Genomic DNA, 26,208 nt, shown 5'->3' on the forward strand with positions numbered 1-26,208 from the left:
TGATTTTATGATCACCTATACAAAAAAATTTTGTTCATAGTATCGATATTTTTAAGCGTTACAAACTTGGGACTATACTTAGTATACCTTGGTATATTTCATATACATGGTATAAAAATATATTAAAACAAGTAGTTTATTCATAGCACAGTCGGGGAACATAATTGGGAAGCCGCGTGAAAGAGAAATGCGTACAAAATTTTAGTAGGTACGTATATTTTGAAAGTTGGGCATCTCGGTAAAATGAAGCTACTCACATTAAATTAGTCGTTCCTTTAGTGACTAGGAAAAAGATGCTGAGATACAGTGCTAACACGAAATTTTTCAACGGGTTCCTCGACATATTTTCAAATATTGCCATAGTCAAGTTTGCAAAGTATATTCTAATAGAGTCAACAACATGTATCAGCTTTCAGTCTGTTAGTTAAATTTAATAAAATCGTTGGTATAAATTATGAAATTTCTCGGAAAACTCAAGGAAAATATTAATTTTATTTTAAACCTCATCAACAATATATATATTATGTAGACACGAATTCGTACAAAATGTATTATGTCTATTTTATTACGATACTAGAGTAACACCCACCCGCTTCGCTTCGCATATTATACACAGGTATAATATATGTATGCGGTTTTCTATTTTTTAAATGTATAATAGTCGTAATTATTCATTGAATATATCAGAAGAGATGGCCGTGAAATATTTTATATTGACTATTTTTACAGATATCTTTAATTTATGGTAATGTCATTGATTACTTTTACAGAAATCTGTAATTTATCTTAATGTCAAATTAAATTAATTTTTAAATTTTTTATTAATATATCTTTATAAGTTATATCTCATGTGTTATTCTGAAGTATGAGCTATGTTGCTGTACAGTTTCATTCAAAATCATTCGCTAGTTTTAGCGTGAAAGCGTAACAAACAAACAAACAAATATACTTACTTTCGCATTTATAATATATAGAGATAATTTTATGTCAGTCTTTCTTTTCTAAACATAATGAGATTTTAGTTTTTTTTTTTTTTTTTTTTTTTTTTATGACTGATTATTAAGTCAGTTTCATAAAATCAGTTCTTCTTTTATCTTCCTTTCAATATAATTTTCCTCATTTAAAATCATTTCATTATTTTTATATTTTTATGTTGGTTGATAAAAATTAATTTCGTTTTTAATTAATTGCTCATAAAATAACGTTTATTATTGCATATTATCGTTTATTCCCTTCATCCATATTTCGTAGGAAAATTACTATAGTATTTAATAAATTTGTGATATCAGGTACAACGAGGGATACAAATTTTATAATAAATATCTTTACAAACGATTTTGTTTTTCTTTTTTAGAAGATGACATAAAATTATATAATATTTTTGTTTGTTTATAATTTTTAAATAACAGTTTTTGGTACTTAAAGGGCCCCGCCTCTGTGACAGCCCATTTTTATAAAATTTTTTGGCCAGAACTGAGATTTTTATCATATATTTATTATAACTTAAAGATTGAGTATGTAAAAAAAATTCAAAGAAAATTCTTCGTTGAAACGGAAGTTGTACCACGCCGAAGAAACTTGCCTTGAAACACGATTTCGTCTGATTTTCTTATCTGAAAAAAAACAACCGAAAAGGCATATTAATATTGAAATCCAAATGCGTCAGATGTACTAGAATAAGGTGAAAATATTGAAAATTAGATTTTTGGCAGACATCTGGAAAAAAATTCAAATGTCACGCTTCTTTTTTTCAAATGTCATGTCTTTGTTCCGAAACAAATAGAAAAACTAAGAACTTTTGGATTATTCTAGTTTATTCGGTGCGTTGACATATGCTGAGTCTACCTTATAAATTTCTAGTGAATTGGTTTAACCGTTCTCGAGTTATGATGTAGAAAAATTTAAAAAACACAGTTTTGAGAAAAATACGTTTAAAGTTTGCGTTTACGATTAACTGGCATTTCGGATTACTTTGCGTTTTGTTCGACAAAAATACTATTTCTTTTTTTTTTTATTATAATTCTAACGAAAGTTTTTTTTTATTACAGTGACTGCTCACATAGCTATCTATCAGTTGTTTTTTGAGTTCGGAAGGTGATATCGTGTGTATGGTTTTCGACGGATTACTATTTAGACGTAAGTTAAAAATATATTCAAAATTAAAATTTAAAAAAAATTTACAAAACCCTCTCAAATAACGGGAAATTATTTTGCGTAGTTCATTGAAAATTATGTTAAATTATAGTCAGAAATTTTCGTGTGCAAACTGCATGGGTAACATATCGAGGAGACAGTTTCCGGTTTTCCAATCTCTTTCATAGAAATCATGATTTTGTTTATTTAACTTCAGTGATTTTGCACCAATGAATTTATATTTTAAATTCAACCCTATTCTATTGTAAATAAAACTATTTAACTGTACTTGTTCCAATCGTTAGGCAATTGTTTGGAAGTATTTTTACTTTATTTCAAAGGGAATAATTTTTGTCATGACGTACTTCATTTTCTTAATTGTGTTTCATATAGTTTGAAGTCAACCTGTATTATAGAAGTAAATATAAAATTTTGATGTTAATGAAACAAGTTAATTTGTTTTTTTAATAAAATTTAACATTAATATTTACTTATTTAAAACGATTACATACTGTGTTTATTCAATAGGCAACACAATGAATTTTGTATTTTATTTTAGATATAGAAGGGAGAGTTGTGGTCTTTCTGAAGTTGAAATACATGACATTTTACATTCAGTGCCCAAATACGAACATATTTTTGATATTGTTTCGTTTGCCATTAGTTTTAGAGGAAGCAATATAACTTTTCATTGTAAAAACAGAGTGGAAACAAGCAAAAAATTTTATCATTAAGTGTGTATTTGGACAGTTCATCAAGGGGTTAGTAAATATAAATTACTTCTTATTCTCGGTAATAAATAAGCAATTTTATACAATGAAACAAATAAATTTTTTAATATTTCTGTAAAAGGTGAAGGTTTTTAATTTTTCTGTACACTGGACAGGGTGCTCCAACTTATAAGGGCAGGACTTAAAATAATAATAAATAATTTCATATTTCTGGGAATGCGTCCTTTTATAGAGACAAGGTGTTGAAATTTTGGAAGAAAAAGTTTATTTTTGTGGATATTGCAAAAATGCTTGCTTGGAAATGTAATAAAATAAATGTAATTGCCATTTTTTTTCTAAAATGCACGGTTACGCAGATATGAGACAAAACTAGTTTTCTCCAAATGGCGGCACTTCCGCCCTCCAAATTTGTCTGGATTTTTTGTATTCTCATTTTGTGTTTTTACTAAGAGAGATAGCCAATTTTAGATAGCCAGAAATACATACAAGTCACGTGACTAATATTCCCATATAATACATACTATTGAATTTGTGCCTTATTTGCGTCCTCACGGGTAAACAGTGATGTATACAACAAAATGTTTGAAACAAAAGTTGTTTATTTTTTAATAAGAAAATTTTTACATTTAAAATTTTGTTCAATCTCTTACGGTTTACAAGACCCAATTGACCTATGTTGCTCATTTACGAACTCGACCTCACTTTTTACGTCCTAAGCACGTTGTAAACATTTCAGCTTGATATCTTTTTCGTTTTTGAGTAATCGTGAAGACTGGTAGAAGGACAGACCAGCGAGAATGGAATAATTAGGTGATTTTGTGAACACCCATACTAAAATTTTGTTCGTAGCATCAATATTGAAATGATTTTGATGGATAAGATAATTACAAAATTGAATTGAATCCCTTGGACTTCTAAGGTAATTAATATTTTGTCCTGAAAAGAACTTGTGTTTTCAAAACTACAGTCATCAAAATTGCATGTTTATGTAAGTTAATGTTGTATAAAGCTTTTATGAAAATATGTCTTTGGCATTGATATTAAAACGACTTACATTATCGTATTTAGGTAAGTTTTAGTTTCTACTAAGACATGTTTATAGAGATATTTTCATGTGAATGCAACTATCTAAAACTTGCTAATGCTCAATATTACAAGTAAAAGTGAGGTACTAAATTGATCTACGGACCATAAATATTAACTGATATGTTGACAATCACATTATTTTAAAGTTAGAACCATGATTATCTTGAAGCAATCCTTCCTGCACAAACTGAGTCAAACAAGTTATAATATAATGCGCCCAGTTGTTTTATGAGCTAGCTACTATACAGTCATATAATAATATATAGGAGCTATATGTGCGTTGACGGCAACAATAATCAAGCTGTATACCAAGCAAACTACTACTGTATTTCATGCTATTAATATGGATAGGATAGTATATGTACCTACTACCACATATACTATCTGCGTATTTGAAGTGAGAATGTGGAGAGTTATTCAAATCTAGAAATGGCACAGAGACGACATCTCATGTATATATGATATTATGTGTGTATAATAGTGGAAGCATGTTGAACAAGCATCAGTCCAAGAAATACAATTTTTATCTCCAAATGCCGACCACAAGCTAAAAGTTTAGTCAGCAAGTCAGCAATGGTCGTGAAATTATGTTTGATAGCTTGTTGGATTCGGAATAATATCAAGAAAATGTGCCAGAAGCATTTTTCAGCACATAGTCAGATAAAGGAATACATGAAATGCTATTCTTAGGGAGTCGTTCATAACAGCTCTAATGGTTCTTTTTGTATATTATTTAAAATTAAAAACATTTCAGAGATGGGAAATAATCTGGAGAGGGAAGAGCCATTTTTGCGACTGATACGTCGACGCTTAACCTAAATCGCTGATGATAGAAGTTTGAAATTTCGAGAGAATATTGATTTTATTTTGAAGGTGTCGTCGCCTTATTGGCTCAGTTGGTTACGGCGTAACCAATTCCGTCTGCGGTATGCTTAGGGTAGTGGGTTCGATTCCCGCCGTCGCAACAAAATTAATTTATTAATGGTTGTGATGGGCTGGTGTAGTGCATGATATATGCATGAAAGAAGTGCACTCAGCCTCTGAAATTGAGGAGCTGATAAATGGAATTATCAGCGGACAAGTGGTAAAACACATATATGGTATCACAATGGGCTCTATAGTGTGTCCTTCGCGGACAGCCAATATAACCTAACCTAACCTACTGTAGGTGTCCCTTAAGAAAGAATTTTCGAAATACATCACCCTAAAAGGGTGAAATAGGGAATGAAAGTTTGCATGAAAATATATAATAAAAGCTCCATAGAGAATGAACTATTCAAAAAATTTTTCCATAACAGTTTTCCTGTTATGTAACGTAACCTATTGGAAAATATTATGTTATCTTCTGAAATTAGATTTATTTGAACCTCAAATTTCATCAAATCCTTGGACATTTCTATTCGAACATCGTACATACACGATAATTAAACACTAAGATATGGTATGTATGTGTTGTATATTACATGTACACATGGACTTGTGTGCAATGCGGTCACAGCAGGACGTCTATTTGCTATGAAACACAAAGAAAGAGCTCGTTCTCTCTGTAACTAGGAAACAATGTGATTTTGGAGATATGTTTATTATGTTTAAATGAACTTTTGTTGTTGTTTACGAGCCCTGAATCCATTTTAAAAGTATATCTCACATCTGATACGAAACACCCGGTATTAGGTGTGAACTACTATACTCTAAAAAACTTTTCATTCTGTTTTATTTTTGCTAGTGGTATATTTTATATTGTTCGGTAAATGGCTCTGATTAAATATTTCTCTGTATGTTAGAGAGACTAAACTAGAATTTGCTATTTGCACGCCACCTATCTATTTTCTCTCACTAAAATGAGTTTTTTCATTATTTGTAATCAACAGTCACTTTTTCAACTATTTATAATCGTTTGATAGCAATTTTGGAGTGAAAAATGTATACATTAACAAAAGTATACATTTTCATTTAAATTTACCTTCGTTCTATCTAACTAACAATTTCAATTGAGATTTGTTTATATTTATTATATTTTAAATGAGTTTGGTTTTCGCTCTTGGATTTTAATAGATGAAATTTGTTTAAAGTTCTTTATGCATATACAAATGAAGCACTATTTCTTGATCACAATATAAATTGAGGGGTGAAACAATTTCGCAAATTTTTGTTGTTGTTGTGTTAATTATTGTCAAAAAACGGTTCTTATGAAAGAAAAAATTAAGAAAGTTGAGTAGAACATTACAATATTTGAGACAAAATATTAAATGCAATAAATGGTGGAAACGCATATAAATAGTAGCATTATATTACCTTACTATTTAATTATGTATTTATTTGCGCTCCCACCATATTTACCTAGAATTGAGAACAGGTATTTGAATAGTATTGAGATAGTATTTATTATTATTCGTGTATTGTGAATAGGTATTTGTAGTTTCTTATAGGGTCTACTAGGATATTTTTGCGATAAATTACTGTCAGAACTATTTGCTTTACAAAAAAATGTTTCAAACAAAAATGATATGTATATTTATAAAGAACAACTTTCTAATTTAATGTGCACGTCTAATTTTTTCCAGTTATGAATTAGAGGGAGGTTTTAATTGAACCGGAATCCTTTATTCTATTCAACCCATATAAGATGTGTGATATTAACAACATTTTTCGTTTGATGCATTTTCTTCGATTAAAGTTATGTTTCGAGTTCCACGCATGTGTCGCACGTAAAAGACACCCTGTATATATTTTATATATACATTTATTATATTTTATATTATAAATATGAAATAGAGAACTGAATAGCACTTGTGGAAAACACCGCACGGTTTTTAAATGTAGGAAAACCCTGAACGTAAATTAGCAAACCTTTTTCGCTTGAAATTTATTATTGTATTGAATATGGTAACTGAGAGAAGAAAGACATATGAAACCACCAATACTACTATACAGTTTTTTTATTCTCAATGCGTTCTTTTTACCTTTTGTAGGTATGATCCATTAGATTCCCAGAAAAATAATTGATATCTTGAAACGGTTTCAAACCATCTAAAATAAATCTTACGGGTACAAAAAAAAAACACTGGTTTTTGTTAGTTTCAAAATTATGTTAAGCAATTATGATAACATTATTTTTCTTTGGAGAAGAATGCATTTTTATTATGTTGGCAGATCATTTATACAAAGAAAGTAAAACGTTGGCTATAATACTTGCCATCGTATCTCTTAGCTTACAGCGAATTGAAAATTCTTGACTTCTGCCAAATATTTTGTTCACTTTTTTTTTTAAATTAAGTGCCTAATTGTACTTACAGGGTGACTCAAAACTCATGAACAGGATAATAGGGAAAGATAAGGGTAGATAATAAGCTTTTGTAAAAAGCAAAGCTGTAGACAATTTTAATATGTAAAAATTAGTATATATTTACATTCAATATTATACTAATATACAAAATTTGAATATCTTCCGAAATCTTAGAAATATAAAATTTATCTATCGAGAGGTTTAATTAAAGAAATTTGTATAAAACACACTAACGAATTTCATTGTACGTGATGTAAGTAAACAAAGACAGCCACTCTTACAAACAAAGTAATAAGACTATCGTCTCTCACACTTCCTCAGTGGATATAGTAATAAACAAATAAACACATACATAGTATATGTAACGTATAAATTGGAAATATAAGCAATAAGTATCTGTACACATACTATATAAGTCATGTTTACGAAAAAATGTTTCAAACAAAAATTATTTCTTTTTCAATAAGGAACATTTTTCAAAAATTAACTTTTGTTCTATCTCTAGCAGTATACAATATAAAGGCTATTCAAAAATCATGTCCTTCTGGTAATATATTACCCAAAATTTGTACAAAATTTAAACCTTTTAAACACGCTTTTAAACAATCTTCAAAATTGAAATATTATTTTATCACGGGCAAGTACTCTGGTTTACCACTCCTCAAATGAGGTATTAGCTTTAAACTCTATATAGAAGCATATTCGTCATACGAGTGTCGAAAATTTGGTTCAGTAGCGTAAACAGAGCATTTGTTTTAGTTAAAAAATGGGAAATTTATGTAAGTCAAGATCTAAGGAGGTTATTGATTGAAGAGGTACTTTAATGTCGAGAATATATACCATTATAAAAGAAAGAAAATTTTTTACACTATTGTAATCGGATTTTTTAGGCATTCTGCATAATAATAATAATTATTATTATATTTTAATGAGTTGGTAATCTCGTATAGACCGTGTTTACTGTACAATTTGAAAGTTTTTACCCTTATTCTGTAGTATGTACCAACAAAATAATTAAATTTTATGAAAGGTTCTGTTTTTGGCAAAAATATTATGTGTTTATGATTTGTATGTTTACAATTTTTGATTTTATCACTAATTTTGATATATGTGAGTTTTCTGTAAATAAATCTTTGGTTCCAGGGAGAATGTGTTTGACATATTTCTATATATCATTATTTAAGGATAGGAATATACAAAAATTTTTAGTTATAAAATTGTATATATATGTGTTAAATTTATTATAAACCTGATTGTGAAATATGTATTTTTTATTCAAAGAATTGGAAGAAATTATTATAATATTCAATTAAAAACTAAACTTTTCATGTAGAAGTTTTATTAACATTATTTTTTGATTGTATTTTTTTGAATAATAATTATAAAATAAGGTTCCATTGAATCGTGTAAAAATTGGCAATGACATAAAAAAATAATCATTAATAACACAACACATTGTGTTATTTTGAAGCTAGCCAATTAAATATTTAGGTTTGACTGACGAATAGAGACTGAGAGTCCACACAGAAACAAAAATTTATCGATTCATTTTAATTCCTTTTGAAAGCAATTGATGCGTGATGCGAATTTTTCAATTAATTTTGTTTGTTTACAAAAAGGCAGAAATTTTGTGTGTTTTTGAAAATTTTTATTCAACATGCTTTATTTATTAGCCTGGTTTGTAGATGAAAATGTAATAGACTAGCACATACCAACCTGCTTTGCTGGGAAATTTCTGCTTTTTAAAACAAAAACTATCGAGCTATAGCCCTATTGTTATAGTACTCCCTTTTGTTCACAATATTATGGATTTTAGTTTTTTGGTGGGGAACTCTAACCTTTTTGAAAATGAAGTTTAGCCCTAATACTTGCTGACATTGTAACTTTCTATAGATCCAATCATTAAATTAACCAGATTTTTATATTTTTTGGATAAAAATAACATCATTCCACTGAGTTTCATCAAATTCCAAAACCAAAATTTGTTTCCCGATTTTCTCGGGAAAATTTTACATCTCCAATTTCGATAAAACTCAAAATATAAGGTAATTTTGACCCAAAAAGTACAAAAATCGAGTGCTTTTGCTGACTGGTCGAATAGTTTTTGAGATACGGACTAAAATCGATACAAATATTGCGATATCTCAGAAACTCTGCATCCAATCATAAAACTAACTTGATTTTTATACTTTTTGGATCAAAATGACCCCATCCACCGAGTTTCATCAAATTCCAAAACAAAATTTTATTTTCCGATATTCTCGATTTTTTCAAAAGGGTACCCCTTAAAAAATTTCAAAAAAATCGAAAAAAAATTTATATCTCCAATTTCGATAAAACTCAGTATATAAGGTAATTTTGACCCAAAAATTACAAAAATCGAGTGCTTTGGCTGACTGGTCGAATAGTTTTTGAGATACGGACTAAAATCGATACAAATATTGCGATATCTCAGAAACTCTGCATCCAATCTTAAAACTAACTTGATTTTTATACTTTTTGGATCAAAATTACCCCATCCACCGAGTTTCATCAAATTCCAAAACAAAATTTTATTTTCCGATATTCTCGATTTTTTCAAAGGGGTACGTACCCCTTAAAAAATTTCAAAAAAATCGAAAAAAAATTTATATCTCCAATTTCGATAAAACTCAGTATATAAGGTAATTTTGACCCAAAAATTACAAAAATCGGGTGCATTTGTTGGCTGGTCGAATAGTTTTTGAGATACGGACTAAAATCGATACAAATATTGCGATATCTCAGAAACTCTGCATCCAATCATAAAACTAACTTGATTTTTATACTTTTAGGATCAAAATTACCCCATCCACCGAGTTTCATCAAATTCCAAAACAAAATTTTTTTTTCCGATATTCTCGATTTTTTCAAAGGGGTACCCCTTAAAAAATTTCAAAAAAATCGAAAAAAAATTTATATCTCCAATTTCAATGAAATTCAGTATATAAGGCAATTTTGACCCAAAAATTACAAAAATCGGGTGCATTTGCTGACTGGTCGAATGTTTTTTGAGATACGGGCTAAAATCGATACAAATATTGCGATATCCCAGAAACTCTGCATCGTAATTGATTATTAGTGCAATAAGTTTTAAGTAGTGATATCGTCAGTACATTTCTTACCGTGGACGTATAGTTTGTACTTCTTACTGCCAGGAAGCCTTAAACGCATAACCTTAAATAAATACCCCTAAGATCAATAATTATCGGAATTTGTCAATAAATTCCAACATGTAATTGTTGTAACTACAAATAATTGTGTTTAAAACAATTGTTTATTTAAGAAATTCCTATATAACATATACATACATATATACTGATAAATTGTGCAATCAATTATTTAGATAATTACTTAATTAAAATTATAATAATTAGTAATTACAATAATTATCGGTCTGTTTGTATAAATTAAACAATAATATTTAGCCATAATGATTAAAATTAAAATATAAAAACAATAATAAAGTATAATTATCTATTATTAAATTTAGAACATTATTATTAATTTTAAAACGTTTTAAATATTTATGTAAAATATTGCTTGTTCATTCAACAAATTATATTAATTTATTATTAAGGGAAGGTGTAGTGTCTTGATCTAGAATCAAAATTTGCACTTATTTGTAGCACTATTATTCCTCAATATTATATTTTTTTAGATAATTCAAATATTGAACAAATATCTATAAAATTGTGAGACCCATGGTACATGATACGTGAGCTACGTTACACCACCATAATATACCATGGATAACATCCTAATGTACCTGAAATAACCTCTACTTGAAACATAGCTAAGCACAAACCCCTTTAAATTACCTTTCAAACGAAAAAAAAATCCAAATAGGTTGATCCGTTTAGGCGCTATGATGCCACAGACAGACAGACACACATAGCGGTCAAAATATAACACTCCTTTTTGGTTCGAGGGTTAAAAAATGTTTTCTTCAACAAGTAATCGTTAGAGTTCACTCTAGGGAACCGAATTATTGAATGTGTGTGATTGAAACATAACAAAAAGCCTACACGTTTCTTCGGGAGCAAATGAGACCTATGTTACTCACTCATGCTTCTCTTACATATTCTTGGAAAACCATAAAAAACAAGAATTATTGTAAAATTTAATGCATACATATCCAATAATAAATTATGTTGTTAAAATCAAAGTACTTTGCGTATTTGAAACCTTCCTCTAAATTTAACGTTAAGTTTTAAACTGGAATTTAGTATAACAACTTATTCACCAATAACCAATGATTACGTTCAGTATGATTCATAAAACAATAGATAATGGTCAGTTTGTAAATAGACGTCCGGATATTAAAGAACAAAACCACATTCACTTATTAGCCTGCATTCTAATGAAATATCCTCATTTCAATTCAAATTCAGACCACTAATGATTCAAGGTATAGTTGACTCTAGGTATTACATCTTACCCTATTATAATATAGAGGTCAAAGTGTTAGCGTAAGCATAAATTGATGTTATAGTGACGTCACTGACTAATACCTATTTAATGTACTGAGAAAATGTACAGAAGAATTTAATTTTTAATAATATGATTTTCTTTTTATTATATGGAGAATTTATTTTAATAAATTCTAAAGCCTTTCGGAGTGCTAATTAAAACAAGATATCTCACAAATTAGATATTTTTATGTTCATATTCCCTATTACAAGTAAATGCGATAATTCCATAGTAAAAATGCTAGGAAGGGCTGTTCTGAATAAGACGCACAAAAAATAAGTAGGCATCTTAAAGCATTTTTGATTAGTTTGCTAAAAATTTTTCTAAGATAATAAATGAACAACGGGGGTTGATTAAAAAATATTGAAATTGAATTTTAAATGTTGAAACTCAAAACTCGAATCGTCGAGTAATAAATCGTGTAACTTCTTATAATATACCAAATTACTCATAATATTTTTCAAAATTAATTCTTTAAGCAGCAATATTTATTTCATATTGATCAAAAACGGGAACAAAATCTGCAAAGACTGAGTGTAATTGAAACAGTATAAGAAACAGTGTTAGTAGGTCATTGAATTGGTCATGTTAGACACTATCTTGTCCATCGAAAATTAATAAAATTTATAAATGATATCGAAAAATTCTTTCACAAGATTACTTCTTAATTTTATTGCTAAGAGAGATTTTCCATCTAAAAAAAGCATGTCATAATCCCAAGGTATCCCGTCAAGACTGAACACGGTAGCTATAAAGAAACAGCTTTTCTAAAACGAAGCCTAGCTGAATTTGATTATCATTGTCCTACCATCTTAAAATTGATAATTCTTACTAATTTTTTTTTTTGTGATTCTAAAGTAAAGCTAAATCAAAAACAGATATTATTATAACTTAAACCCGAAAAAAGGGAAACTAATTGTACGGCATACTAAAAAGTGGAACATCCTTTGGGATACTGGATTATGGACACGCTGTTTTGCCGAGTGTTGGAAATTTTTGTATATCTTTTTGAATAGAACATATATTCTTGCATTTTCAACATATATTCATCAATTGAAGAAGAACTCTGCACTCAATTTCACATTAAACTCCAATATAGCCTGGCTTAATATGCGTTAGACTTTCAAAATATTCCAGAATTTGAGTTTCAGGCGTGGAAGTCCACTTACAATGATGATTTTAAAATAATTAAATTTTAAAATATTATTAATTGATAAAAGCAACATTCATTTAAATTTGGTAGTGCCGTTGAAAGAAAGTAATGAAAATGATTACTTGAAACAAGAGTTTTAAGGAATATTTTGATTCTCAAAAACTGGTTTAGGAATTCTGTCTGTTGATTAATTTCCATTTCCAAACGGTTATTATCTTGCCAATTGGTGAATCACAAGTAAAACTTCAATGACTGAACCAAAACTACAATATGCTCTTTCTATTGGTTATTAGTACAATCGGTTATGCCTAAATCTAGGGGGCGGGGTGGGGTGGCTGTTGTTGTTAATCATTTATAAGACTTCAGAACTTGATGAATAATTAATGTTATTAAAAACTCTCTGATAATTTAGATTTAATTCATTAGGGTTACCCAAAAGTTTGGACGAAGCGCTCAAATTGTCAATATGGTTAATTGTTATTGTTAAGTGTTACAAACTTGTCAGATCATCATGACTAAATTTATAATACCCGCCTGATGAAGACAAACAAACATGTACCACAGGGCATAAGTACATTAACTATTGATGTATTTGCTTACATAAATATATATATTGTTATAACCAGACTTAGTAGTATTATTATTAAACAAATGATCGTGATCCTTATACGTAAGATGTTGCACAATGTGCAGTGTAGTGGATTGTAAATGGTATGTATACATATACATACATATAACTTATATAGGGTGTCTCAGACCATCCGTACCATACATACTAAGAGTGTGAGTGTCTATCACATACATTGCCATTGGTAAATACACTTCTAGAAATTGATGTGTGCCTTAGGATGCTTAGTCAACTTATTTCTTCTACGAACAATCTAGTAAGTGAGATATTAGTTTTCTTTTTAACTCTAACTTTTTTGAAAATAATGTTTTGTCGCTGACATTGTAACTTTCTATAGGTTCAATTATTAAACTAACCCGATTTTTATATTTTTTGGTTAAAAATTACCCCATCTACTGAGTTTCATCAAAATCCAAAACAAAGTTTTTTTTCCGACTTTCTCAATTTTTTCAAAGGGTACCTACCTACCCCTTAAAAAAATTCAAAAAATCGAAAAAAAATTTTTCATCTCCAATTTCGATGAAACTCAGTATATAAGGTAATTTTGACCCAAAAAGTACAAATATCGGGTGCATTTGTTGACTGGTCGAATAGCTTTTGAGATACGGACTAAAATCGATCCAAATATTGCGATATCTCAGAAACTCTGCATCTAATCATTAAATTAACCAGATTTTTATAATTTTTGGACCAAAATTACCCCACCCACCGAGTTTCATCAAATTCCAAAACAAAATTTTTTTTTGTGATTTTCTCGATTTTTTCAAAGGGGTACCCCTTAAAAAATTTCAAAAAATCGAAAAAAAATTGTTCATCTCCAATTTCGATAAAACTCAGTATATAAGGTAATTTCGACCCAAAAAGTACAAAAATCGGGTGCATTTGTTGACTGGTCTCATAGTTTTTGAGATGCGGGCTAAAACTGATCCAAATATTGCGATAGTTTAGATACTCTGCATCCAATCATTAAACTAACCTAATTTTTATACTTTTTGGATCAAAATTATCCCATCCACTAAATTTCACAAATTCCAAAACATTAAAAATTTTTCCATATGGAAAATAATGGAAATATGGAAAACTTAATTGAACACACTGTACACACATATATATCTCACCCCCAATCTTACAGAATTATATGAGCAAGCAACCGTCAAGGTGTGAGAGAATCTACACTTAAATTTCTCTTCTCTGAATTCCAATTTCAGTGCAACCGGAGGCGGTATTACATTTTGTTACAGTTTCACAAATCATTACATCTAAAATTTACTATAATTTTATGTGCGGTATATTTACACATAGTCACGTAACATATTTTCTTCTACAATGCAAATGTGATTAAATTAAATCACTTGTCACAATAACTGCTGATGAAATACATAATAATCATAAGTGTAATAATAATGAGGGTTCATCAATCAAAAATAAGTTTTTTTTTTATTTAGTTACTACTTTGATTCAGAACAATTGATTTATTTGATTTAATTCATCCAAATGATCAATTTTGGTGATTTATTTTATACTGATGTGAAAACCACAGAAGTCTTGTAGAATAATTTTTGTGCATATATTTTTATCTAAATATTCCCTTCTTGTTAAATTTTAGAATTGAATATTTATGATTGACCATTAGAGTTGATAGGTTAGGTTAGGTTATATTGGCTGTCCACGAAGGACGCACTTAGGCTCTAGAGCCCATTGTGATATCATATATGTGTTTTAACACCTTTCCGCTGATAATTTCATTTATCAGCTCCTCAATTTCGGAGGCACTGCTTCATGCACTACACCCACAACTATTAACAACAACCCATCATAACTATTAATTAAATTAATTTTGTTGCGACGGCCGGAATCGAGCCCGCTACCCTAAGCTTACCGCGGACGGAATTGGTTACGCCTTAACTGAGCTAATAGGGTTGATTAACTGAAAATTTTACTTGATTTTTTTTGAAGGTAGTTAGGTAATGAATATCTATACATATTTTAGAAGATAGTCGCTACGGATTATGAAACGGTTTTTACCATCATGCAGATTATTTTTCTGGAATTATTTTTTCCATATTGTGTAAACAATATGGAATTCTATAGATCTTTTCATATATACTTATTTGCCTACTGACGATTAAAGCGGGTATATACTTGGGGGATACATTTATTATTACCCGTATTTTGATAAAATTATTTTCAATTTTCAGGATTACTGCCATATATACCAAGTGTTTTTAACAAAAGTTTCCAACAGTAAAATTTTTAACTGGAATATATGTGCAGAATAATATAATTTTTTGACAGATTCTTATTTTTTGCTGAAAAATAAATTAATGGATTTTTAGCTTTGCCGAGGTAATGTTTTCTTACACTTTACTTTAAATTATTAGTTAAACTAAGTTTATACTAAGTACTATTAAAAGTTAAACTAATTTGTCGAATATTGTGGTAAGGGGAAAATTTTCCCAACAAAAGTAGATATGCTTTTGGCAGAAAATAAGACCTTACTAGTATATATCAATATCAATTTTCAATCTGTTTAACATCGTCTAGTATCTAGGCAAGCTTCAAGAGAATGTCGATAAAGTTGGTCGCAAATTAATGATCACTTTATTTTGATTTATGAAGGTTTACTTTTTAACTCTCGAACCAAAAAAGGGATCAGTTTTCTCAGTATGTTTTCTCGAGTATTTATCGATATTCAGGTTTTTACTTATGCCTTCTCTCTCGTTTATTTCTTTTCGTCTTGTCTCGTTTCTTTCGTCCCTAAATTTAAAGATAATGTTAAATTATCGAGAAATGTGTCCACTCGAGCAAATAGCTATTCAGTTTAACCGTTTTTGAAAGGTAATGTACGGTTTACGAACATTTATCTTAAAATTTCATGTATTAAAACCATAAAATGATTAATTTACATTCGTAATTTGAATGTTGTATAATGTACCACCGAGAAATTATGAAAATTTAATATAAGAGAATAAATGTTTTTTTAAATAATTCATTGAAATCAACCGTATTGAATGTACGTAGCATGTATATACATACATACGTTGGTATGTATTGTATTATATTATGGATGTACGTACACATTGACTGTGTAATAAACAGTATATTAAAACATTATTTGTATGCATTTAAAATGTGCCCAGTTCAGTCAGTCCTCAGTCCCAGTATGAATGGATGTATGGCTGGCTATGGATGTGGATGCATGCTAATGTAATAACATCACACGGTTTTAAAATGAATAGTTTTAGGTGTCTCATGCTGTGACACATAACTGAATTATAGAGTTGTGATGTCAAGCTGGGGTGAGGTGTTACCAAATCATCACACCAAATAAAAACAATTTTATTATTTGAGGTTTAAACGATACGTGCATCCATCTATATATCTATATATGATGCACATAAATATAAAAAGTACATTTAGATTATCAATGCGGTCATGTAATAATTTTTGTATTATTATACCATGTATATATGTAATATACAAGGTATACGAAGTTTAGTCACAAGTTTGGAACGCTTATAAATATTGATGCTACGAACAAAATTTTGGTATAGGTGTTCATAAAATCACCTAATTACTCCATTTTCGGTTGTCCGTCCGTCCGTCTGTGAACACGATAACTCAAAAATGAAATACATATCAAGCTGAAATTTGAACAGCGTACAGAAGGACGTAAAAAATGAGGTCGAGATCGTAAATGGGCAACATGGTCTTGTATGTAAACCGTTAGAGATAGAACAAAGGCTTAAATGTTAAAAATATCCTTATAAAAAAATAAACAACTTTTGTTTGTAACATTTTTTCGTCAGTATTTACCCGTGAGAGCGCAAATTAGGCGCAACTTATATAGTATGTATTATATGGGAATATCAGTAATGTATGTGTGACACGTATATGTATGTGTAATGTGACAGTGTAATCAGAACAGTCTATACATGGTATTTTAACAATTATCTCAGTCAGTTGTTTGTTTTCATTTGTTAATGTCTCTATTTCGAGTATGTTAATTTTTTAAAATTCCATTAATAAGGTATATATACTGATTTAATATAATTTTAAGTGTAATCTGTATAAAGTGATCTAACATTTGTAATTTAAAATACTTAAACAAACATTTTAATTTTAGAAAAAATTCGTAGCGCAGAATTTGTGTTAGCTAAGCAAATTCCCTCAGAAATTGAAAAAATAATTTTTCTTAAACTCGAATATTGAATTTTTATTTTTCCCAAGAATTTCGAAAATTAGGCGTCTAGAAAAAAAACCACAAAGTACTTTTTCGCTTATAACTGATCAGAAAATATAAAAATAGTTTTTATTTTGAAAAAATTCGTAAGTTTGTACTTTGCGCACCCTCCCACTCCTTGTTTATCTGTCGATTTTTCTCATTAACGAATTTGACCATTCAAATACCAAAACCTTTCTTGATACGAAATTTTATTCAAATCGGACTTAAATTGCGAACGCTAGAGAGTTTACAGACACATAAACGTATAGATATATATGTATATACACATATATGTATATATATGTATTTTAACGATGGTCATTTTTTGACATCTTGTTGGTAGGATCGATGGACATTTGAAGAAATTTTATCAAAATTCCATCATCAGTACAAAAGCAATAGCTTCATTTCCTTTGCCAATTAGCTAATGCATTTTGTAGTCAGTTATTAAACAAAAACAAGCAAAACTCCGTAAAACAATGAATGAGCATGCGGAATAAAGCATATCAAGACACAATCGCCTTTCAGAATATCTATATTTGATTGAATTTAATATCGAGATTGTAATCCAAACTTATATTCTTGTATTATTAAATTGAAAATACCTCAACTTTGCTGCCCAAGAACTTTCAATATTAGCACGCAAGCGCTACTAACATTAAAAGTTCTTATTTTCCTAACAATAAGTTTCTACTGTATTAAAAACACAAGTCGCTGAAATCAATTAGGCAGACAAGAAAAGTCATTTTTAAATTAATTAAGAAAAGGTGAAGCAATTTTTTATTTGACTTTCAAACAAATTATAAAAACAAATAAAAAACGAACATTTTTTTCTAAATCACCACAAATATCAAACTATGTACGAACAGAGTGATAGGAGTAAGTTGTAGAATTAAAGGAAATATTGAACCCTTCAAGCCTTCTTACATCTGGTATTTGTATGAAATAATCACAGTTGCGTGCTGCGTAAGAGCAAATATTTAATAATTATATTTAATTGGTATATTAATTCTTATTTATTAATGAGTTCATTTTATCTTATTTTATTTTCTAGAGAATGGATTTTATGAAAAATACGTATCGATAATAAAAACCATACGTCTAATAAAACACGTTAATTTTCATACTTTCAGAAAATATCAATTTTTTATTTTATCTATTGTTCATAGACTACAAGTCCATGCTAAAACTTTTCGGGTGAGAAGACCCATCAGAAATCATGAGGTGTTATGGACATGTGTTGAAGCTTTGATACTCGTTGAGTTAGTTGTAAGACGCTTGGAGTTGTAAGACATATTTTTGCCATTTAATATAATATCTATAATACCTCTTACTTAGATGCATTACTTACCTCATGTATTTATTTATCCTTCGTTATTTTCTACTCTGTAATATTGCGTAAGTTTCTTCTAAATCCTTCCAGGAGTTTTTTCGTGAATGAATGAATATTTATCCTTACATCCATTCTTAAAACCTTTAGATAAAGAAGATACATTATATAGGCATATGAATCCAAGGTTTACTTATAACTAAGGACGTTGATCATTCGTTAGTTCAAATATCTCACTTATTCCCCTATCTCTTCTATATCCTTTTAACATAATCTGTATTTTGTTTCAATTCACTTCATTAAATGGAAACCATAAAACAGAAACAAATTAATAAGTAGAATTTATACATAATATTATTACATATATACTTCGATGATTAATAAGCTATTTTACAGAGTAAAAGTATATGCATTGAAAATAATAGCTTAACATTTTGTTCACGATTTCAAATTAATAAAGGGCAAAATTCAAAATTTTTGATATTTTTCTTTTTTGTCTTCTCAATTTGTTTTACTATAAAGTAACAGCTTTGATTACCCCATATTAGACACTTTGTATATAGTTTCATTATTACCATCCTAAAACATTTGTATTTATTTATGGAATTTGTAGATAATTGCGCGTATAAAGTATTAGCATATAATAATAAGCGAAAAAAGTTTTTTTTTTCCACAGTAAGAAATTTTTTATGGAGATCACAACATCAGTATTGGTGAGAATGCCATGCTGATTGAAGGAATAGTAACATTAGCAATAGTTATGGCGGACGAGTCAATGAAGTATCGGCGTCAGGGCGATCACAATACTCCTGGTAGATAGCCCTATTCAATTCTGTAAAATTATTTATGTTAATATGTCTCTATACCATACCAGTATTGTAGTAAACGCTATACATACTGCATCATTTTCTCAGAAACTTGATGAAACAAAGTACCCGCCACTTGACTTCCTGAGAATTATGGGCCTTTGGCGAACGCACTTTTCCATCAACACAATGAGCGACATAAATTGGTGAATATAATAGCAAAAATAAATTAAAGTTCAGGTACTTCAGTACTTCATCCACCGTATAGCGCGAAGTCTAAACTGATAGCATGCTCTCTAGGCATATAAAACGCCTATTTTGAGAGAGTGTTGCTCTGTGGCATTGTAGCACTCAACTCTATGAATCTACTTCAATTTTTTATTTTTAAGGCTACGATTAATCGAGTTTGTATTCGAAGATGTTATATGGCTCTCTGAATTTTCAAAACACCAGCTTTTTTTAAGAGGTTTAACGTAAAAATATGTAAATATCGATATCGGTTTCACTGATCGCTATAAATAATAAACTCAACGAATTGTCCATTTCAAATTTATATCGGAAAATACAGATAAGTACTGTACTACTGTTAAAAGTTCATTTTTCAAATGTAGTTCTTATCCGCTTCTTAAGATAAATATTTACAGTATTGTGACGTCATAGTATTTCTTTGATCTTTTTGTCTAACCATCAAATTGAAAAACATTTTATAGACATTTCAAAAATCGTTTATTTTCTATTTTTAACATCGACAAACTTTTTTTTTTATTAAATAAAATAAAAACTCCCCCATTGGAACTAATCAAGGATGAAAAATAGTGTTTTAATCTATTAGATTTAAAGTATAATAAAAAGACATTGTGATCTTTCATAATATATCATCTGTTTATCGATAATTGGTTTATATGACATAATAAAATACTTTCGATAAAATTTCCCGAAAAGTTTATAGTTCACTAGACTTTTATATACTTACTTACTTTGTGATATGATCTTGAACTATTCTGCTTTGTCGAAAAATAACTTTTAGTATAGAGTGAAAGTTGTAAATAAGAAACTGTAAACTTTTCTTATTATTTTAATATTTGTAAAAGTATGTGTTTTTGATAAAAATCGACATTATTAAAATTTCATCTCTCAATGGGTTTACTATTATCCTAAACTTTTATAATACTTGTATATTATACCTACCTAAAAAAAAACTATATCTTGTATGAAAAAATTGTTGCTTGTTACTTTCTAATGAAGTTTTAAGTATGTCAAAGGAAAATATTTTGGTATGTATTTAGTTTTAAATGCTTTTTATATACTCTTGCATCAACTCTTGCATCAACTCTTGTACATAATGTACATCATTAGCTATTCAAGTTTTTAACACTTGAATAAGAAGATCTGGTTACACTGTCTATATCCAGTTGGATACTTTGATGAACTACAAACTTCATTTGTTTTTATGTGTATAATTTACTATGTTGCTCAAAATTTCACACTACTTCCGTTAATGAATTTGATTTGTGTTTCACAGTTTATATTTATATTTCTAATATAGGAAGTTTTGGATTGGAAAATCTTCCTTCTACATAGTTAAATAGTTGAGTATGCTTGATTGTTGATGTTCTTATAACAAGTAAACATTACTGGAGTTAACTTAATACTTGATTAAAGAAAAAAAGTATTTGGTTGCTTCAAGCCATGCAAGTGAAAATTTTTTCGTTCAAGCAAATATTTTCTTACAGCAACATATTTTATTTCAATTATTACTTTTTTCAATGCATAATTATTATTAATTTTCGTAGCTTTTTTTTATAATTCGAAAGGGATTTCAAAATTTAGATGATCTACCAACAAATGACAGTAAGCTTGCAATTTATGATTGTCGTTTAAATAACTATCAATTTGGATCGTGTTTCGGAATAATAATGACTGCATAGTTTTGTAGATTCAAGTATAGAGGCCGTGGTTTTTTTTAAATGATGAATACATACTTGAAATTTTGTGAGTGACTTCTTTTTGAGGAGTGTACCAAACTTTCCTATAAGATTTTTTTCGAATAGGCTGAATTATCAAATGAGCATGATGACGTCGTATTTGAGTTATCGTTTTGAAAAAACGCAGGAGGTAATTTGTCAGACACTATAACCACTTGATAACATTAATAATTGTAAGACAATTGAGCCAAAATAAACCACGTTCGTATTCAAAAACAAAAATACTTAGGTAATTATGTTCGCGTTTTTTGTGACTTGAAGATTCTGACACTAAAAAGATCCTGAAAAAAGGTATTTGGCTTCACCAGGGGAGTTAAATATCATTTACTTTCGTTTTTCTCTCTGAAGAACTAAACAAAAAATTGTATGAAACTTCAGTACTTCAACTACAGCATTATTTGATAAAATTGTTTAACCACCCAAAAACAAGTATTGTCAATCAATTTTTATAAGCTAAAGGGTGTAATGTTTTTAATCATCACACATGCCAAAAAGGGTTTTATTTTTACCCTTTAATTTATACCCAAGCCTTTTAATTTAAGTACATCTGTTTTTTAGCTATATAAAAAAAAAATTGTAATATCATCAATTCTGAACTAAGTTCTATTGATAAAAAATCTATAAACAAACGTTAGCATAAAGTCAGGATGACACAAATATTCCATGCAAATCTAAATACATTAAAGGTAAAATTTGTACCTGATGATGAAATTATTACTTGAGTTTTTCCCCCATGTACTAAGCAAAATAACATTAAAAGAGGGTTGGTTGCTTGTATATGTGTATAAAATAAATTATTTATTGGATTATATGATTTTATTTGAAACAGTGGAAGAAAAAAACATCTAATAATTTATAGATTTATAATATTTTTTTACCTCCGCATACAAATCAAGTTGTTAAGTGTATTATACAGACCTAATGCTTTGAAACTCTGACATTCATCAATTCAAAAGGTGTCACAACTTTTCTTTTAGCTCTTAATCCTTACTACACGGAGCTTCACTCATTTACCTTAGTCATTCTTTGCTGATTTCTCTATCTAAAGGATGTCACCATCAAAATCTTTTTGATGTTTTGATGTTATTAATCAAGCTCTGATGTCCATGGAATAGTAGCTGCAAATGTGCCTTTTTCCACAAGAAGGAATCATAATGGACTTTATGGTATAAGTGTGTTCCACTTCGGTTACTATAACGTCTCACACGTTCACTTTAATCTTACTTGTATCTGTTAGCGCCATGGATAGAAAGGGTGCTAACAGATTTCCATCTTGAATGGTGTGTTAGATATCTTTTTAGTTCATATTAGTGTTTGTGTTAGTAAGGTCATTGTATTGTCGTCAAGGTGGGACACCCGGTAGGAACTAAATTCCTTTCGTACCTTGGTACATTAAAAATGTAGCGCTTACTTTTTTATTTACAAGATATTTTTCGGAAAATTTCAGGTATTAATTTTAGAAGTGAAATACTTGTTTGATTCTTTAAATAATTTAATTTTATAATTACTTTTAGTTTTTACGGTGTGAAATAATTTTAGTATTAGTTTAAAAAAGACACACTTCTGATTTAGTAGTTAACTCAATATATGAGTACATTACGTTTGGCTTGACTAGGATATTTATTATGACATAATATAAAAATTGAATTGTATTTACTTTAAATTACCTCTGTTTTCTTTAACTTCTGATAACTTTCTCAACTCAATTTTTTTAAATGATAAAACATAAAATTTTGAAAAACAAAAAATACAAATTGACAGTTTTAAAAAGATTTTTATTTTTTCTCGAATCGATTGAAAAAGTTTTAGTTCCCTTGGTAACCTAGATGTCCGTTTTCGATGTCTGCAGCAATTTTTTTTGGATTTTAACTCCCAACTAGGAAACAAATATCTTGCGATAAGGAACATAGTTCCAAAAAAAAATTTAAGTTTCAAAAAGTTTCGGAAATTGAAAAATTAATGGAATATTCAATTTTTTTTTATTGGAACATATTTCAAAAGGTTTGTGATTTTACCAACCATTTGATTTTATCTATTCAAAACAAATTAAATTGAATCCAATTATTGTATACCTACTACAAGTTTTTTAATTTCAATGATGTACATAGAGGTCGTACGAGTATTTTCTGTTTAAAATGTTTTTTATTCGATTATGGCGCAGCTAAAACGAAAGGTTATATATTACAACGGTACGGTGGTTTGTTCATTTTTCAAATAATCTCTTATATACCTATTACACACAAACACATAAAAGAAATATTCACTTTGAGTTTGAGAAGAGAAGAGAAATGTTTTTTTTTTTTGTATGTTTGGTGACTATGTTTTCTTAAAAACATAATTTTTTTTCACTCAAACCCTATTATTCATTTGTTCCATTATTATTTAAATTATAATAAACATTTATTCGCTTCAGTAGCTTTTGTAACGGAAAGTGCTGAACATATCTAAATCTTTTCGAATGTAATAATAATATTAACGTGACGTTTTCATGTTTTGTGTGAAATAAATTCACATTCACAAAATATACAGGATGGATTATCAAAAAATGGAATGAAGATAATCAAAGAACATACATAGGCATAATGTATAAGTCTATATTATTTTGTATTGCCGTTTTGTATTCTGCTTTTTGTGTAGGTTCAGCCGACAAGCTCATCGTACGTAGCACATATTATAGTAATTAATGCTTATTTAACTGAAAAAATAACCATTTATTCAAAATCGATTAAGTTTAATGGTATTGAATAAAATAAAGTAATAAATTTTTTTCAATAAAATTGAATTGTTTACAAAGTCCGAAATGTTTATTTTAATGAAGCTTCTATGTTTCAAAATACAACAACCAAAACTGCAAATTGAAAATTCGTTCACAATTTTGTTTAATTTAAAATCTCTACTCAAACTTCTTGAAGACGTAAATGATTATTAAAATTAAGTTTATTTTCACAAACTTGTTAGGATAAATACACACTCACATACAATTTCATTTTTTACGAAATTTTATTAAAAAAAATTTTTTGTTTGTTTCAGGTACGTAATTATTCTATTCATTTTGAAAATATTCCATAAAACATTCCCGTTTATGTAAGTAAAATTATCTTCTATTTCTATTGAATTGGTTTTAAATCAAAAGAGATAAAAAAGAAGTGATAAAGCGTTTATGCAAATTATCACAACATATTTTATCTGATTTGTTAGGGAATACGAGCCGTAATAACTGAAATATCTTTTTATGTCGGCTTAAGTTAAGAAGGAGAGGCGATCAATCAAATGGGTCATTATGGGACAAGGAGTGGGAGTATTTAAGTTCTATGATACAAATTCTTTTAAATTTTATTGTGTATTAAGACCCTAAAATCCCCCGAGTAACGAGTTTGGACTGATTATATAACAAATTTCTCGAAAACTCCAAGAGACGAAGGATACACCGTTCTCCCGGTGCACCAGGTACCTCGGAGACCAATTCTGTTCTGTGATATTCGTGTTCAAAAACTCCAAAAACCCCAGAGTAACAAGTTTGGAATCATTTTCATCACTATTAACCGAATTGTGAATTTAGAAGGTACATTTACGGTCAATTATGAAAGACATTGGTATTATTTCTGTAAATTGTATATTAAAAATTTTTTAATCTAAATTAATTTATGTCACAAAATTTCCTGCCACTCTAATCGAATGCAGAAAACCGCATTCAAATCCGTCTTACTGTTCAAATTTTCGAACTTCAGATGCTTCAAATGCTTCGTTTCCACGACTAAATTGTCTAGTCGACAAGTTCAAATTGATGAAGTATAAAAATATCCGAGTCGTAAAATGTGATAGCTCGTTGGATTCGGAATGATTTCTAGTAATGTGCTAGAAGCGTTTTTCAAGAAAAAAAAGATATTTAGTACCGGAAGTCTATCTCTATTATTTAAAATTTTGTTGTAATTGTGTCAAAAACGAGTATCCCACATTAAATAATTTCCAAAACCGAGCCACAAATAATGATAAATAATAGACTACAAATGCTATTCAGCTCTGCCGAGATACTAAAAATAATTCAAGGTACATTTGACTCGAGAAGTCTAAATACTACATCTTACCCTATTATTACGCTGCATTATCTTTTTCTACTTGGTGTAAGCTGATGTGAATACACCTTGGATAGTAGCATGACATCAATATGCACTGTTTATATAAAGCATCATTTATGATGGTATACCCTGTAGACGGATGCCATGAGATTTTTTAAATTGTTTAGCATTCGTTTGGTATTTAAACAAATTTGAAATCTACAATTTAGATTAGTATGTTGATATATAATTTTACAACACAAGTCAGACTATTTTAGTAGGGTTTTACTACTATTTAC

General features: G+C 28.8%; 1 protein-coding gene across 1 annotated transcript in view; it reads left to right on the forward strand.

The window, feature by feature from the left end:
- LOC123293701 (ephrin-B2a-like) overlaps positions 1–26,208 on the forward strand; it is a 331,992-nt gene that overhangs the window by 94,566 nt on the left and 211,218 nt on the right. The window contains exon 2 of the mRNA XM_044874593.1: positions 2,049–2,136. The gene's annotated coding sequence lies outside the window, so the exon portion shown is untranslated. The remainder of the gene's footprint in view (positions 1–2,048; positions 2,137–26,208) is intronic.

This window comes from Chrysoperla carnea, chromosome 2, assembly GCF_905475395.1.
Source record: "Chrysoperla carnea chromosome 2, inChrCarn1.1, whole genome shotgun sequence".
Classification (NCBI taxonomy): Eukaryota; Metazoa; Arthropoda; class Insecta; order Neuroptera; family Chrysopidae; genus Chrysoperla; species Chrysoperla carnea.